Genomic DNA, 17663 nt, shown 5'->3' with positions numbered 1-17663 from the left:
ACTAGAGCTGTTACTGATTGGATTCCACGGAATGTCAAGAGACCGCGTGGCCGCCCACCTACCAGATGGTCAGACTTCTTTGTCAAGGTCATGAACGATCGGTTTGAGGCCCTCCATGTTCCCGGAGCGAAGAGATGCCATTGGGCTACACTAGCACGCGACAGGGACAAATGGAGACGTTACTGGCGCCCGCTCGAGCAAATCGACGACTAACGGGAAGTTAAGTGATTAAGTGATTAAGTGATTGATGTCTTTGTGGTCTTATATTTGCTCATTTGTTGGCTTCTGTGTTTTTTTCCCCTTTGGTTTTTTTAGTGTTCTTGTTGTGCTGGGGGTGAGTTTTTGTAGTTACCCCGGCCCCACCCCCAGAAGATACTGAAGGTACCCCAGAAGTTACTGAAGATTACAATGAAGGTTGCTCTCTGTCTTCTCTGCCTGCCTCACAGAATGACAGGAAGAATGACTGTGAACAGCATGTAATTTGTTGAGCAGAGCAGAGTAATTTGTCATACAGCTTCGTAAGTGGCTGCATGCCTCGGGACTTGTGATGTGGGTACTTAATTTGGTACAGTTTGAGTGTGGAGACTGCTGGGACCCACCCATTAGGGAGGGGCTCTGCTTGCTGCTCTGGAATAAGCCCAGTATCAGCTGGAGGGGAGCCTCACCTCAGATGGTGGAGCAGCAAGCAGAAGGTCAGATGGTTTTCAGTTTTTAAAACTTGTCAGATTGAGAATATTTCTTCCTTACTCTAAAAGAAATTTGAAGTTTTGACTAAAAACTGAAAGAGGAGTTTCTTTAAATGATTTTTTTTTGGCTTCACTTAAAGCTAGTTCTGCGGTCTGTTTCTATGCAGAAATGGGAAATCTAAGATAGAATCTTTCTTTTTTCAAGTTCACTGTCTTAATGTCTGTGTATCTGATAGCTAAACCTAAAGTGTTTTTTGAATTAGTGTAAAAGACCTAGTCTTAACCATCCCACTCTTGAAATATTTTTGCATATGAAGAAACTCAGGCCCAGAAAGAGAAGGGAATTGTTAAAATTAGCTATCATTGTTGTTTTTTTGGGGGGGGGCAGGAGTCACACTCAACAGTGCTCAGGGCTTACTCCTGGTTCTAAGCTCAGGGATTATCCTCAGGGATCTGGAAAGGCTTAGAGGACATATGTGGTACCAGGGATCTAATATGGGTCAGCCATGTGCATGTGCATGGCAAGCTCTTAGCCCCTATATTATCTCTCTTTGCCACGTCCCCCCCCATTGTTATTTTTTTTGTCTTTTCCAACCCCTTCACACAGAATATGTTACTACCTACTTTTGAAAGTGAAATTGTTTTATTTTTTCCACATATCCAGAAAGTGCCAAATGTATACTTCTTTCTTAAAACCAAGTAACCAAAAAGTGTGCAGTTTCCATTACTCTTATTATTAAATGTTCCAGAGTACTTTGATTTTTGTTGTTTTTGTTGTTTTTAAACCACACCTGGTGGTACTCAGGGCTTACACCCAGCTCTGTACTCAGAGATCATTCCTGGAGGATTTGGGGACCACATGGAAAGCAAGTGCCCTACCTGCTGTTCTATTGCCCTGGCACAAAGTACTTTGTTTTTAAATTAATGCAGTATTTTTGGGACATAGCTGGAGGTGTGAATTAATAAATATATACAAGATGGATAAGTAATGTGACCTATAAGGAAGTGTTTTTATGTATACTTAGTACTTGTTTGATTAATTAAAACAAGTGATTGTTGATCTTTTCATTTGTCAAGTATTAAAAGTGAGCATAGAAAGTAGATCAGAGATACAATTCAGTCAGCCTCCATTAAGCTGCCATTCTCCCTCAACGTAGACATCATTAGATTTATTATGGTTTTGAAAGTGTTCATTAAAAATATTATTGTGGCACTTTGTTGGCCTAATAGAGCTCATATCGTAAGCCCTGGCTTATATCAGTAATCTGTTCTAACTTTAAATTGGCTTACAATGGATTTAGAGGCCTCAGTAGCTCAAACCTCATCTTACTCTATTATAGAGGTGACTGGGAATCAGAGGTCATGGGGAAAGTAGCCATCAGTTATGCAGACAGTTCACTGCCTCACTACTGATTTAGGCTTGGGCATGTGCTGGCCAAGAAGTTTGGCTGCCTTTAACTGGATGTTAGAAGAAAATTACAGGATGAATGAATACTAAACACATTGCTGATGTGTTATAATTTTATTTCTTTCAACTTCAGACAGATGGAAATACTCATTTCTTTATGTCTTCCTTTCTTGGTCAATATTTAAGGAAAATCTTTCTATGTTGAGTCAATTCCATTTTTGTTGTTTCTAAAACATTGTCTTTAGCAGTGAATGATTCATTATAATTCAGTTATACTTCCTAATGCTAGTCTCAAAATGTTTCTTCCTTTCTTAACATTTTTTGCAAAGCATGTCATCTTTTAAAAAAGATTATACCCCATATTTATTTTTGTTAATGAAAGTTTTATGCAGCCATTGTTCCAGCACCATACCCACCACAGAGTGCCCACTTCCCTCTACCAAATGGCGCCCCCTTCTTCCCCACATCCAGGTTAATTGAGTTTTGTGGATCAGCTCTTCTCTTGCCTTTGGCCATTTGTTGCTCCTTTACTATGTTTTTAAAAGAGAAATCATTTTTATCAGTCTTTTTCCTCCTGACTGATTTTACACAATATGATGCCCTCTAGTTCCATACATGTAATGGCATATTGTATGATTTTTATCTTTTCTTACAACTGCATACTATTCCTTTGTGTATATGTACTACAGCTTTTTGATCCACTCATCCAAAGTTGGGCAACAATGCATGTCTTCTTTCAGACTCCTTATTTTATCTGTCTTTGGACCACATCTAGCAGTGCTTAGGGCTTAGTTCTAGCTCTGTGATCAGTGATAAATCCTGGTGGTGCTTGAGGGATCCTATTTAGTACTAGGGATTATACTAGGGCTGGCTGAGTGAAAGACAAATGATATACTTGCTGTACTATCTCCCTGGACCTATTTTTAAACCCTATTTCAAGGAAAGAGTACCTGTGCTTTGTGATGAGAAACTTAAATGTGAAGTCCAAATTCTGTTTGTAAGTTGGTAGAGTTATGCAGTAGGATGTGACCAAGACAAGATAATTTCTTAATTGTTTTAGATATGACATAAAACTGCAGTTCTAATTTAATGCTAGTCACTCTGTTTCCTTAAATTTAGAGCTCCTTGTTCTTTATTTACTGTTTATTTTTAATAATTCTTTACATTTTAATTCTGTATTTTAAATAGCCTCACGTTTTTCCAACAAAAATTAAAAACCTAACCCCAATTTCAACCCTATCTCCTCTTAAAGTTCAGTTGCTCTTTTCTGGATCACTTCCTGTCCTGTGCAATATCTTTTCAGGGACAGAATGGCTGAATGGAAAATGGTACTGTAAGTGTAGGGAGAAAAGTTTTATATTTTGTTGTCTTTCTTCTGGTGTTCTGGCTATAGTAGAAAATTGAGTGTTTTCTGTATGATAGGGAACACATGTGGGGAAGTATTATAATTAATATTTCTATTTCTTCGATGCTCTTGAAGGCGTTCCAAGCCACTCTCTTCCTCCTGCGCAACTCAGGTGCCAGGTCATTTGTAATGTTGACTTCTCGACCTAGGTACACATAACTGTTGCATTTGGAGATGATCATTCTGTTGAGAGTGAATGGAGCGTCAGGAACGAGGCTGTATCTCATAAACATTGTCTTCGTAAGATTCAGCTGTAGTCCGACCTTTCCACACTCACAGTTGAAGTTGGCCAGTATTTGTGCCGCTTGGCTAATGTTTGGTGTTATTAAAACAATGTCATCAGCAAAGCGGAGGTGGTGTAGTTGCTGACCATCTATCTTCACTCCCATTCCTTCCCATTCCAGTCGTCGCATGATGTTCTCGAGGGTGTCACTGAAGAGTTTCAGTGAAATGGTATCACCCTGCCAAACCCCTCTCTTGACATCAATGATTACTTCTTTGTAGAATGGTGAGATCCTGGTAGTGAATCCGTGATGTAGCTCATGGAGGATCCTGATGTATTGAGTTTGAATGCCCTGATTGGCTAGGGCTTCAATGACCGCTTCCGTCTCAACAGAATCAAAGGCCTTCTTTAAATCAACAAATGTTAGACAGAGCGGCATCTTGAACTCCTGAGAAACCTCAATGAGCTTGGTTATTGTGTGGATATGGTCGATGGTGCTGAATCCTTTGCGGAACCCGGCTTGCTAGCATGGTTGTCCTTCATCTAGTGTTCTGCCAATCCTATTCAGGATGACTCGAGTGAACAACTTGTAGATGACAGACAATAGGCAGATCGGGCAATAGTTGCCAATGTCATGGATGTCTCCCTTCTTGAACAGTAGTATGGTCCTGCTGGTTTTCCATTGGGACGGAACCTTGCATTCAGTCAGGTAGTGTGTGAAGAGCCGAGCCAGTGTATTGATGAGTACTGATGGTAGGTTCTTCAGGTGTTCAGGTCTGACCTTGTCTGGGCCGGGTGCCGTTCATTTCTTTACTGACAAAATGGCGTGTTGGATTTTGGAAGGAAGAACATTGGAAATGACATATCCATCCTGTGGAATTTGGTATGTCAGCAGGTGGACATGGCTATCGAAGAGATCTGAGTAGAAGTCATGTATAATCTTCTCCATTGCCATTCTGGAAGATGTGATAGATCCATCAGGACGTCAGAGGGCAGTCATCTTGGTCTTGTAGTTGGCGAAGGACAGGCGGGCGTTACGAATACTTTTCCCGTCTTCTGCTGCATCTACCAGCACTTCTGCTCTTCTCTCTTTGAGGTTTTCCTTGATGGCATCTCTGCACTGCTTTGCGAGCTCGGACGTTCGCTTGCGGTTGCCTGAGGCATGCGCCACACCACGTTGGCAAATAAGCTCAAGAGTTTTCGAAGACAGGCATTTTTTTTTTGTGGCTATCTCTCTCTTGGCGTTCCTCGCACAATTATGGAGGTGCTGAACCAGTTGATCGTATTCCTCGTCAATGTTGTCAACAATGGCATCTTCCCATGTTGCAGCAATAGTGCCAAAGAGCTCCCAGTTGGTGGTCATTCTGGGAGTTCTCTTCTTAAACTTTGCAGCCCTTTTCCCCTGCTCTGTGAAGTAGAATTTTGCACGAAGGAGACGGTGGTCCGATCCTGTTTGGAATTTTGGGACAACAGCGACATCGGTCAGGCAAAACCGTCGATTGAATATGATGTGGTCTATTTCGTTGTGGAACCATCCACTGGGAGAGTCCCATGTCCAACGTTTAGATTCGACCTTCTGGAACTGTCAGTTACCATGGATGGTCTTAGTTGACATGAACTCAGACAGTCTCTCACCCTGTTCGTTCCATTCTAAATGGGTCCCGATGTGGAGTTCTTCGGCTGATCTTCTCGGTCCTATCTTGGCATTAAAATCACCCACAATGATCTTGTAGAAGGTGTGGTCTTCTTTATAGAACTTCTCCAGCTCCATGTAGAACTTCTCAGTTTCTCCTTAATCATAATTGGATGTTGGTGCGTAGACAACAAAGATAGAAACTGCTGGCAGTGAGCCACATCTGTTCAAGTGTAAACATCCGATTCGGATTGTTAGGCATTCGAATGAATCAATGCTCATGGCCAAGTTTGTGTTGACAAGGACTTCGATGTCTCCAACCCCTCTTTTATCGCATGTTCCGAGGAACGATTCTTCTTCAGTGTCAAAAACGGTGTGATGAGATTGGTGCCTTCTCGTCTCGGTCAGACCAGTGATGTTGTACTTGATCTTTTGTGTTTGTACCATCAGGTCCTTGATGGATCATCTGATGCTAGCGTACGTGCATTGAAAGTACAGACGATCATTTTTGTCTTCCTTCGTTGTGGCAGCCTAGTTCGGCCTTGAGAATTTATCGGCCTCTCGTTTCTCATCCTTCTCAACGCTGCTGTATTGGTGACGCCTTCAGGGTCAGGGGAATGAGACCCACTGTAATTACTGGTTTTGGCATATCGAATACACAACGGATAGCTTGTGAGGCTCTGCCATGCGGGCGGAATACTCTCGGTAGCTTGCCAGGCTCTCTGAGAGGGATAGAGGCTTTTGGGGCAGCCTCTAATTGCCCTTGTAGGTGTTCCCATGGTTCAAACCATATTTGAACCCTATCAACTATGAAACGGCATTTCTGGAAGATGGGTATTAAGTGTCTTCTAATGTGTCCGGAAAGTGTCCTGGAGTGTGGTGGTGGCTGGGTAGTGGAGGTGTGGATGAAAATTAGATATTTAAAATCATTTTGATGAAAATTAGATATTTAAAATCATTTTGGCAATATTTAATTTTATTAATTTTTTTCAATAAAAATTTCTTTTGGAGGGTCACAGCCAGTGATATTCAGATCTTCTTCCAGTCTCTGGGCTCAGGGATCACTCCTGGTGGGTTCAGGGGACCATATGGTGTGTTGGGGATTGAACCCGTGTCAGATGTGTGCAAGGCAAATGTCCTGCCTGCTGTACAATCTCTCCAGCTCCTTGGCAGTATTTTAGGTTAGAGTCTCTTCTGTTCTGCAGGGTTATTTATGCTGTTTGTTTAATGACTTTGGGCCATACCCTTTGGTGCTTGGTATCCACAGGGCCTCACCTGGGGCAGGGGTTTGAAACACAGGATCTGAACATGCCAGACACCTGCCCTGCTACTTGAGCCACATCCCTAGCCTTTTTTTTATGATGTTTTGAACCTGTAGTTCAACACCAACCTGGTCAATGATGTCCCTGGTCAGTTTGTAAACATAACTGAACAGATGGCCTTAAGTGCATAGATGGAGCCCAGGGTCTGTCTTTGCCTTGGGCTCTGAAAGAGATTGGGGATATTCATCAGCACTCGGCTAGGCTTGCCTACACCTCTGCCACATCTTCACCTCCTGCTTTCCCGCAGTCCCCTAAGTCAACTGACACAGAGCGCTTGGCACCTTTTCAGTGAGACCTGTGTGGATGTGTGGCCTTCTGATCTCAGGAACAGGTGGAGCCTTTCTGAGCCACTGTAATTGGCATTCCTTTGAAACTGTTTGGTCAGCCTGTTGTGCGCTCCAGTTGTTATGTACTGTCTTCAATTGTTTTTGACAGGATCCTCCAGGGAAGGGCTTTCTCTTTTTAAAACCTGGCAGAATACCAGTCCAGTAAAATCAAAACAGCCTTTCAAGTGGGGTCTTTTCAGGTTACCACCAAACATAGCACATATTGATGATTCTCTCTGAGAGACTTTGTAGGACCCCTAACTCTTCACTTGAACTTCATCCCAAATCTACACCTTCTAGTGGCTGTCAGGCTGCTGTTTTTATTTCTGTTTTATTTTAATTTTTTTTTTAAACCATGATTGTAGGTGAGGAATTGATTTCGAAGACTAGGATGATAACATGGGAATGGGAAATCCAGTTAGTCAAAATCTTTCCTTCCTTCCTTCCTTCCTTCCTTCCTTCCTTCCTTCCTTCCTTCCTTCCTCCCTCCCTCCCTCTCTCCCTCCCTCCCTCCCTCCCTCTCTCCTTTCCTTCTTCCTTTCTTTGTTTACTCCTTTCTTCTTTACCTTTTTGGGCCACACCCAGCTGGGTTTAGGCTTACTCTTGTCTCTGCACTCAGGGATTACTCTTGGAGTGCTGGTGGACCCTGTGGGGTGCCCAGGATTATACTTGGTCAGTTAAGCATGACGAGTACCCTACCTGCAGTACTATGATTCCAGCCCAAGCTTTTCTTACTAACATTGAGACATTTTTTTCTAGAATAAATGCTCCTTCTTTCAGTATGCTTTTGGTTAATTTCCTGAGTTTTGAAAAAGTTATTTTTGATAATTTTTGCTACTTTTCTTATTATTTATGAAGGAGATAATTTTGGGAGGTTCTTGCCATTGTCACTCCTAGTGGTAATAGTTGAAGTTAGCAAAGCAACTGACTTTCATTTTGATATGATGATTACATTATAAACTTTATTTGAATTTTATACAGACTCTGATTTTGAATAATTGTGTGAGATTAAAAATTATATGTATTTGTGGCTACATATTTTCACAAATACATACTTTAGTAACTTCCACCTCGATCAGGAGACAGACTACTCCAGGACCATAAAAAAATTCTTTTATATTACCCTTTTATAGTTGTATACTCCCTTCATTAAAAACTGGTATAGTTGTTAGTTTGTTCTCCAACAGTATCATTTGCCATTTTAGGAGTATTTATATATATACGTATATGTGTGTGTGTGTATGTGTATATATACATTTGTAAAAATCATGTAGATTTAAAATTTTTTCTTTTTTATGTAGGAGTACTGCTATTTATTCAGCCACTGATTAGCTGATTGAATTGGGCATTGAACTCCACCTTACTTTTTTTTTCATAGTTTTATTTATTTATTTTTCGTCTTGTATTTATTTATTGTATCACTGTGGGAATAGTTACTAAGCTTTCAGTTTTAAGTCTCAGTCTTACAATGATCAAACACCTTTCCCTTCACCAGTACTCACATTTCACCACCAAGAACTTCAATATACCCCCCCTCCCACCCCACCCAATGCCTGTGAGGCAGATGATTTCTATTTAACTCTTCTCTACATTGATTACATTCATCATTTCGACAAAAGATGCACCATTATTGTTTAGAATTTCCCCCCCCAACAATCAGAATTGCTGAAAAAGGCATTGTGAAATACTTTGTTTTCTATAGCTGGTTATGAGAATCATATAATGTTGCGCAGCCGCTATTGTGACCATGCAATTTTGGACTTCTGCAAAGAGCCAGCTAATTTAGAGATTGGTTTCTGTGTGTCTGGTTTTATGACTGCGCCAGAGAGCCGCTCGTGGGGGGTAACTCAGGACCTCGGTAGGGCGTGAAGGACAAACCCGTACCGCCCCTCTTCCCATGAGTCTGCAGTTGCCCCGTCACCGCCGGCTCATACCTGGCTTTCCAATAAGCTCTGAGGAGGCGGCCACCTTGCTGCCAGGGGGGAAAAAGGCGGAAGGGAGCAACACCCTTTCCCCCCTGGGAAGGCATGGCACCGTAGTTTAACGCATGGTCCATTTACTTTTCTGCTGCAAGCTGCCGGGCTCTGGACTAAGTCCTTTTGCCTCTGGAGCCATGTCTGTGCCAGAGAGCCACTCGTGGGGGACAACTCGTGACCTCGGTAGGGCATGAAGGATGAGCCGGTACCGATCCCCTTCCCATGAGACTACATTTGCCCCGACACTGCTGGCTCATACCTGGCTTTCCAATAATCTCTGAAGCGGTGGCCACCTAGCTGCCGGTGGGGAGAAAGGTGAAAGGGAGCAATACCCTTTCCCTCCCAGGGAGGCATGGCGCTGTAGTTTAACGCATGGTCCATTCATTTTTCTGCCACAAGCTGCTGGGCTCTGGATTAAGTCCTTTTGCCTCTGGAGCCATGGCCGTGCTGGGGAGACGCTCGTGGGGGGCAACTTGTGACCTCAGTAGGGCATGAAGGATGAGTCGGTACTGTCCCCTTTCCCATGAGACTGCAGTTGCCCCATCACTGCTGGCTCCTACCTGGCTTTCCAATAAGCTGTGAGGCGGCAGCCACCTTGCTGCCGGGGGGTAGAAAGGTGGAAGGGAGCAATACCCTTTCCCTCCTGGGGAGGCATGTCACCGTAGTTTAACGCATGGTCCATTCACTTTTCTGCCGCAAGCTGCCGGGCTCTGGATTAAGTCCTTTTGCCTCTGGAGCCATGGCTGTGCCAGAGAGCTATTTGTGGGGGGAAACTCGTGATCTCGGTAGGGCGTGAAGTACGAGCCGGGAACGCCCCTCTTCCCATGAGACTGCAGTTGCTTGTCATCGCCAACTCATACCTGGATTTCCAATAAGCTCTGAGGCGGTGGCTACCTTGTATGAGGTCCAGATGCATTTCTGCCAAAAGCCGCTGGGTTTCGAGATTTGTTTCTGAGTTTCTGGGTTCATGGTCGTTAAGCAGATTGATCAGGAGCCAGAGAGGCCGTTTGTAGGCGGCAGCTTGGGGTCTCGCTTGGTGGGGGAGGAAAGGGCCGGTTCCACTCCCATCTGGTGAGGTCCCGCATGTCTTGTCACTGCAGGCCCAAACCTGACTGTCCTGTGGCCTCTGGAGGATGATGGTCACCAGGCCGCCAAGGGGAACAGGCCAAGGCACTAAACCTATTCCCACCTGGAGTGGCCCAGCCCCAGTAACCTACTGCAGGAACAGGACGCATTTCTGTCAAAAGCTTTTGGGTTCCAAGATTTGTTTCTGAGCCTCTGGGATCATGGCTGTTAAGCAGTTTGATCAGGAACCAGAGAGACCATGCCTCCAATTATATAACTGAGCCAGACGTAGTTTGTGGGTGTGTCTCCCACATACCTAACTTTTGGCTGTTTACTCTCTTGGTAAACTTTGCCCCAAGTTTTTGGGGTCTGGCCAAAGGCACAGCAGCAATTTTGGGGTATCTGAAGGCCTGATGGTGCCATCAGGCTGCTGATACACTTGCCTCACAGGTACAGATTGACCTACTGGCCGCACCATACCCCCTAGATTTAAAATTTTTAAATTCAGTATTATGTCCTTGAGATATAACTAGATTGTTGCTTGTATAGTTTTTTTCTCTTTGTTACTAAGTAATTTTACATTGTATGGCTATACTGCAATTTTTCTATTTACTGGTAAGAAGATATTTTGACTATTATACTTTTAGGTCTCACACATAGAGCAACTATGAACATTGTTGTAGTTTTTTTTGGTGTATCTATCCTTTTATTTATTTGGAAAAATATCCAGAAGATGCTTGCTGTATCAAATGATAAATATTTGTTTAACTTTAAAGGAAATGTGTTTTTTAAAGGAAATGTGTCAGTGTTTTCTGGAATGACTATCTCATTATGCAATTTTATTGGTAAATTTAAAAAAATTGGTGTTTTTTTGGGCCATATATACCTATTCTCAAGGCTTACTCCTGGCTCTGTGCTCAGGGATCACTCCTGGCTTTTCTCAAGGGACTGTATGCAGTGCTAGGATCAAACTTGGGCCAGTACAGTGGGTAAGGCAAGCACCTTATCCACTGTACTATCTCTCTGGTCCTCCATTCTTATTTTTTCATATATGAAATATTCAGTTATTCTGTATTGTTGTCTACACTTGAATTGCCAGTTTATAATTTTAGCCATTTTACTAGATGTATAATGACAGCTAATTATGGATTTAATTTGCATCTTATTTATTGCTAGTAATGTTGAACATATTTTCATGTGATAATTTGCTATCTCAGCATGGTGGTGGCTGGTCCTGGAGGTCTTCAGCTGTCGGAGCCCTGGTCGGGGCGGGGAGGAAAGCTCAACCCGCTCCCCTCCAAGGGGCTCCGGCGAGGACAGCCAGGCGCAGGGGCAGGAGACTGCACTGTTCTCTTCTGGGAGCTGGTTTTTATAGTCTCTGAGTCTTGGCTGTTAATGGGATTACACGGCACCAGGGGGCCAGTTGGTGGGTGTGACCCCCGCCTACTGGAATTTGGAGGATCTGGGTGGAGGATGCTTGACCCCAATCCGAGTAGGCTTGGAGATCTCGGCCCCGGAACCCAGTCCACCACCATGCTGAGACCACTCCCCGTACACATGAAGGTACTGGCAGAGGGACAAAGCCACACGGGTTCCGGGGCCGAGATCTCCAAGCCTACTCCAAGCCTACTGGCGCCGTGTAATCCCATCAACGGTCAAGACTCAGAGACTATAAAAACCAGCTCCCGGAACCGTGCGGCCACATTCAAGGCTGCGCAACATCTTATTATGACATCTTATTATCTCATTCCTACTTTGGACAAACTGGCAGGCTACCGTGTGTAGCCTGCCCACACGGCAGAGTCTGGTAAACTCCCCGTGGCATACCCAATATGCCAAATACCAGGAACAATGATGGGTCTCATTCTCCTAAAGAGCCTTGAATATAATCTCAGGGCTAGGATGAAGGAGACGTTACTGGGGCCTGCTCGAGGCAATCGACGAATAACAGGATGATTTGTGATTGATTGTGATTGATTGAATTTGCTATCAATATATTCTCACAGTAAAGTATCTGTTCCTATCTTCACCCATTTTCTAATTATTGAATTGCTTGTCTTACTAGATAAGGAGTCTCTTATATATTCTGCAGTTCATATTGCATGTGTGATTTACAATTTTTGCAAAAAATATGTGGGCTGGAGTGATGGCACAGCGGTAAGGCGTTCGCCTTACAAGCGGCCAACATGGCTGACCCGAGTTCGATTCCTCCGCCCCTCTCGGAGAGCCCGGCAAGCTACTGAGAGTATTTGATATGCCAAACACAGTAACAACAAAAGTCTCCAATGGAGACGTTACTGGGCCCGCTCGAGCAAATCGACGATCAACGGGAGGGCCTTATTATTGTAAAAAATATGTGATTTACAATTTTTTTCAATCTATGACTTACTTGCTTACTCAATTTAAAACTTCTAAATGGGGTTTTCACATATCAAAGTTAAAAATGGCTAAAATTCAGTTTATTAATTTTTTATTTTGAGATCATGCTTCTTATCATGTCTAAGTGCTCTTTGTGTAACCCGAACTGATGAGAAATTTCACTTGTTCCAAAAGTCTTATAGATTTTCACGCTACATTTAAATTTATTACACATTTTTACCTAGCTTTTATAAGGGGTGAGGTGAAGATTTAATTTGGACCTATATTTTTTTATATACGATCTGTTTTTCTTTCTTAGTTTCTTTTTTCTCATAGTCTTATGAGTTACATGAGTATATATTTTACTGTACTGTTTAATTTTATCCGTTGTTTTAGAGACATCTCTTTATAGTTTCTGTCATAGTAGAAGTGTATATTTATTCCAACTTATTTACTGAATATTTATTTCTAAGTACACTGTGGAAATATTTCTATTTTTTAGGTATCATTGCATCTTCTATTTTTGAATATAGTTGTCTGAAGTATTCTTTTATATACATTGAGGGTCACATTAATGTCATACTTTTTCTTGATTAATCAAGTTAAAGACCTTATATATATTATTAATACATGCATATATGTTAGAAACAAAATAGAAAGATGTTATAGTTAGTCTAACTTTAAAAGCATACAATAGTTTTTAATGTTAGGGTATTGTAGACTATAAATGTTTGCTAAATGTTGACTTAATTGACATAGTTTTCACTCATATCACCTTTTGTCCTTGCGCCACCCTTTATGAAAAGTGAGCCAGGGGACATCATTTTGTTTAAGCACAGGCCTTAGGTCTCATGCATTTTTAAATATACTGTTGTTGCTGGAGAGCATGCTGAGGGGGCAAGGCCACAGTAATAAGGAGAACGTGGTGAATTCCTGCTCCTGGTGGGCATCTCATGCTGCCAGTCCTGGGTGGAAATTAGCCTCAGCCCTTCTTGAGTCCTATTTATTTATTTCCCCTTTAAAGAACATGGTTTACAAAGTTGTTCATAATACAGTTGTTACAGGCATTCAGTGTAACACTAGTCCCACTACCAGTGTGACCCCCCCATTGTCCCCACCATTGTCCCCATTTTTCCAACCACCTCCCAAGCCTGCCCCTTTAGAAGGCACAAAATAATTTGTTTTATATTGCTTATTACAACTAAATTCACAAATAGAATGATCTAAAAACACTTCAGTAAAAGAAAGTTTGTGAAAATTTATGGTATCTCACCATGGGATCATTAAGTCCTTGTCTGAGGGTTTGCTTAACTGTTCCTTATTGGCTGATAGCAGAACCTTCTGTGACACTGTTTATTCAGCATAGTCGGCTTCTGTGTTACTTTCCCATTAACTTGGTGTGCTCCTACTGGGATTGTCAGCATTGTAGAATTTGGTGCTGTCATGCGGCCGCAAATGAGACCACTTGCTCTAGAAACTCCAGAATATGTAACTGGGCTGTGCGTTTGACAGCGGTTGTGGGATGTAAGTGTGGCTGCAGGGACCTCTGGAATTATGTAGGAGTGTAGGGAGGTGCCTTCCCCCACTCCGAGAAGACCCCTTCTCTGAGTTTTAGCTTGGAACTGAGGCTGGGATGAGATTTTGTATTTGTAAATCTGGAGAGAGAAACGAGACTGTTCTCAACTTGCCCCAATTCCTTGCCTTCACCACAGGAAATAATTTGAGCATGAGGTAGGCAATTTGAAAAAGTGGTGAGATTTATTAAAGTTTTGGAGCAGGGTTTTTGGGGGCAAGGGTTTTCTAAAAAGTGTGTTAACTAATATGGAATATGTGTGAGGGCAGTTGGGTGTGGGTAGCATGAGTTGGTCTGGACTAGACCTGCATTAGGTGAACCTGAATGACTGGACCACGTGGTGATGCTCTGGCCAATAGGGACTCACCTGGTAGTACTCATGGGCTTGTATTGAACATGGGGCTCATGCATCCCAGACACATGTTACAGTCCTTTCGGTGATCTCCCTGACTCTAAATATGCTTTCTTATTTCTTTGCAGGAGTACTCTGTTCTCAAATTTGAACTAGAATGTGAGATCTTTGAGAGCAAAATATTTTACTTACTATTTTGTCCTTAGTATCTGGAACTGTGCTTGATATAGTAGGTACTTCAAAATATTTTCTGATGGACAGCTTTACTTTGTAGTAAGAAAGTTTCATTATGCTCTGAAATGAATAAAACGTTGTAGCCTTTACATACCCATACTTCCTTCCCCCCAATGACAGTGTATAATGTAATATTGTGTAGCACAGGATAAACATGACAGCCAGCTGAAGCAAGAAACATGATAGATGAAAAAGTTCGGCAAAATGCAAACTTTAATTCTATTGTAAAGGAAGACTGCTTTTAGATAGTGCATTTGAATTCTTTACCACCCTAACCAACTTCACAGTCCTCTATTTAGAGAGACACATATTTTTGTATATTAATTTATTATTATTATTATTGCTTTTTGGGGGGTCACACCCGGCGATGCACAGGGATTATTCCTGGTTCTACACTCAAGAATTACTCCTGGTGGTACTCAGGGGACCATATGGGATGCTGGAAATTGAACCCAGGTTGGCTGCGTGCAAGGCAAACGGCCCTACCCGCTGTGCTATCGCTCCAGCCTCTAATTTATTATCTTTTCAGCTTTTTGGGTTCACACCAGCCATGCTCAAGGTTTACTTCTGGCTCTGCACTCAGGAATCACTGCTGGAGGTGCTTTGGGGACCATATGGGATGCCAAGAATCGAACCCTGGTTGGCTACATGCAAGACAAATACTCTACCTACTGTACTATTGCTCTGCTCTGCCCTATATTGTTTATTTTTATGTGTTTATGTATGTTTGGGTGTTTATTGCATAAAAATTAAAATGACGGATCAGTATAAACATCATCAGAAGATTTCTGTAACAATAGTATCTATTTCAGAGTTAAGAGGATTGAATGTGTTAACGTTAGATTTAGTTCAGTTTATGGTACATGGTGAGTCACTCTGTAGATGATGGTGTACTAATAAAAGCCCTCAAGTGAGCAACATTTACTGTTCTTAACACACACACACACACACACACTTGTGTGCATGTGTGCAGCTGAGTCTGGTTATTCCTTCAAGCGTTTTCCCAGTGAGAGTAGAAAAATGAAATTTTGGTGATGAACTTTGTCCAACATTGAAACAGAAACATTATCTTCCCACTTGTTATTAAAGAGAGAAAAGGCCATAATCAGTATTGAAATATAAGTGGATTTTTGCTGTTGTTGTAGATTGATAATTCTTTGAGTCATGTAGCTATTAATGTCTTTAATATTGTAGGTATTTTCTGTTTTTTTTATTGTATCTTAATTTGTCTGTGGAGGTGTCCTTCATTAAACAAACATCTTTAGTTTTTTTTTTGTTTTTGTTTCTGTTTTTTTTTTTGCTTTTTGGGTCACACCGGGCGGTGCTCAGGGGTTACTCCTGGCTCTGCACTCAGGAATTACTCCTGGCGGTGCTCGGGGGACCATATGGGATGCTGGGAATCGAACCTGGGTCGACTGTGTGCAAGGCAAATGCCCTACCCGCTGTGCTATCGCTCCAGCCCCCAAACATCTTTAGCTTTTTGTTCATTTTGTTTCTTAGGTTTCTGGGACACACACAACAATGGTCAGTGCTTACTCCTGGCTCTGTACTCAGGGCTCCCTCCTGGTCGAATTGGGGGACCATATGGGGTTCCAGGGATTGAATCTGGGTTGGCCACACTCAAGGCAAGCACCTTGCCTACTGTAGTATTACTATGGCCACAAACATCTTTAGTTTTAAGATAATTGGATGCATAATTGTTCTCTCCATTTTGATTTTAAGAAATTTTATTTGCCCAAATATTTTTCTCAATCATCTTGTGTTAGCTTATTTAAAGTACTTTTACATTAAGTGCCTTGATATAATTTTTTATTTACTTATTACTTTTTTGGGCCACACCCAGCAGTTCTCAGGCCTGGAGGTGCTCAGGAGTCATTGGAACTACACAGATTGGTACTGGAGGTAGGCTTGTTGTATCAGGATTGAACCCAGGGCTTTGCATGTGCAAGATTTAAAGATATGTTCTCTACCACTTGAATTACATTTTCTCCCTGCCCCCAACCTTCTTAAAAAAGTACTGTGAAGCAGTTCTTGTAATACTTTAGCTTACTGAAAAAATGTGGTCCAAATCTGGCTGAATTTTTAAAGAGTATGTAGAATACATTTTGTACAGAGTATGCATGAAACCTATTCCATAAGTTTCATAAGTTTCATCTGTTTCCCTCCCCCCCCCCCCGCCACTATGTCTATATGAGATTGAAGAACCAGTGGGAACATTGGTGGGGGTGACTGGTGTTGGAGTGATGGGGATGGAAATATTATATACCTAAAACTCAATTCTTAATAACTTCGTAAATCATGGTTCTTTAGTGAAATAAAAAAATAGTTTAAAAAAAACCTACAGAGTTCATGAAAGCAGATACCTCTCTGCAATCAGCATCAATTTCATCTAGTGGAGATTTATTTTTAGTTTTTGGTGGGGGCAGGATATTGAGCCACACCCAGCTGTAGTCAAGAAATCACTCCTGTCTGTGTTTGGGGGACCATATGAGGTGCTGAGGACTGTATCTGTGTCAGTCATGTTCTAGTCAATTTAATTGTTTATTTTCTAATTGTAATCTCTCTTTCTCTCTCTCTCTCTCTCTCTCTCTCTCTCTCTCTCTCTCTCTCTCCTTTTTTTTTTAATTAGTGAAACACCATGAGGTACAGTTGTAGACTTACAAACTTTCATGCTTGGGCTTCTGTTATACAATGATCGACTACCCAACCCTCCACCAGTGCCCATTCTTAATCTTTTTCAATTGTAGCACTGTAGCACTGTCCTCCCGTTGTTCATTGATTTGCTTGAGTGGGCACCAGTAATGTCTCTACAAATTATCTAACGTAACAGGTCCAAACACCTAAAAATTTCCTATATAACTGCTCTGTGATCAGTTCTTCACTGATCCAAGGGAAAAAACCTTTATTTTTAATTATTTAGTGTTGTGTTATTTGTCAGTTTTGTGCTTTAAAACTTTAATAAATTTCTTACATTCCTGTTGTGCTGGGATATTTTTAATCATTATTATGAATTAGTTGGATTGTGCCATGTTGTTTGGATTTTCTCTAGTCTTTGATGTGATAATTGAAATGATTTTGACTATCAGGATCTGTGGGCATGTT

At 41.9% G+C, this 17663-nt stretch overlaps 1 protein-coding gene across 43 annotated transcripts in view; it reads left to right on the top strand.

The window, feature by feature from the left end:
• RIMS2 (regulating synaptic membrane exocytosis 2) overlaps window positions 1-17663 on the top strand; it is a 564867-nt gene that overhangs the window by 64146 nt on the left and 483058 nt on the right. The gene's annotated exons all lie outside the window — the stretch shown is intronic.

This window comes from Sorex fumeus, unplaced genomic scaffold, assembly GCF_029834395.1.
Source record: "Sorex fumeus unplaced genomic scaffold, SorFum_2.1 ptg000002l, whole genome shotgun sequence".
NCBI lineage: Eukaryota > Metazoa > Chordata > Mammalia > Eulipotyphla > Soricidae > Sorex > Sorex fumeus.
The sequence above is the reverse complement of the archived record's forward strand: the minus strand, read 5'-3'. Positions and strand labels throughout refer to the sequence as shown.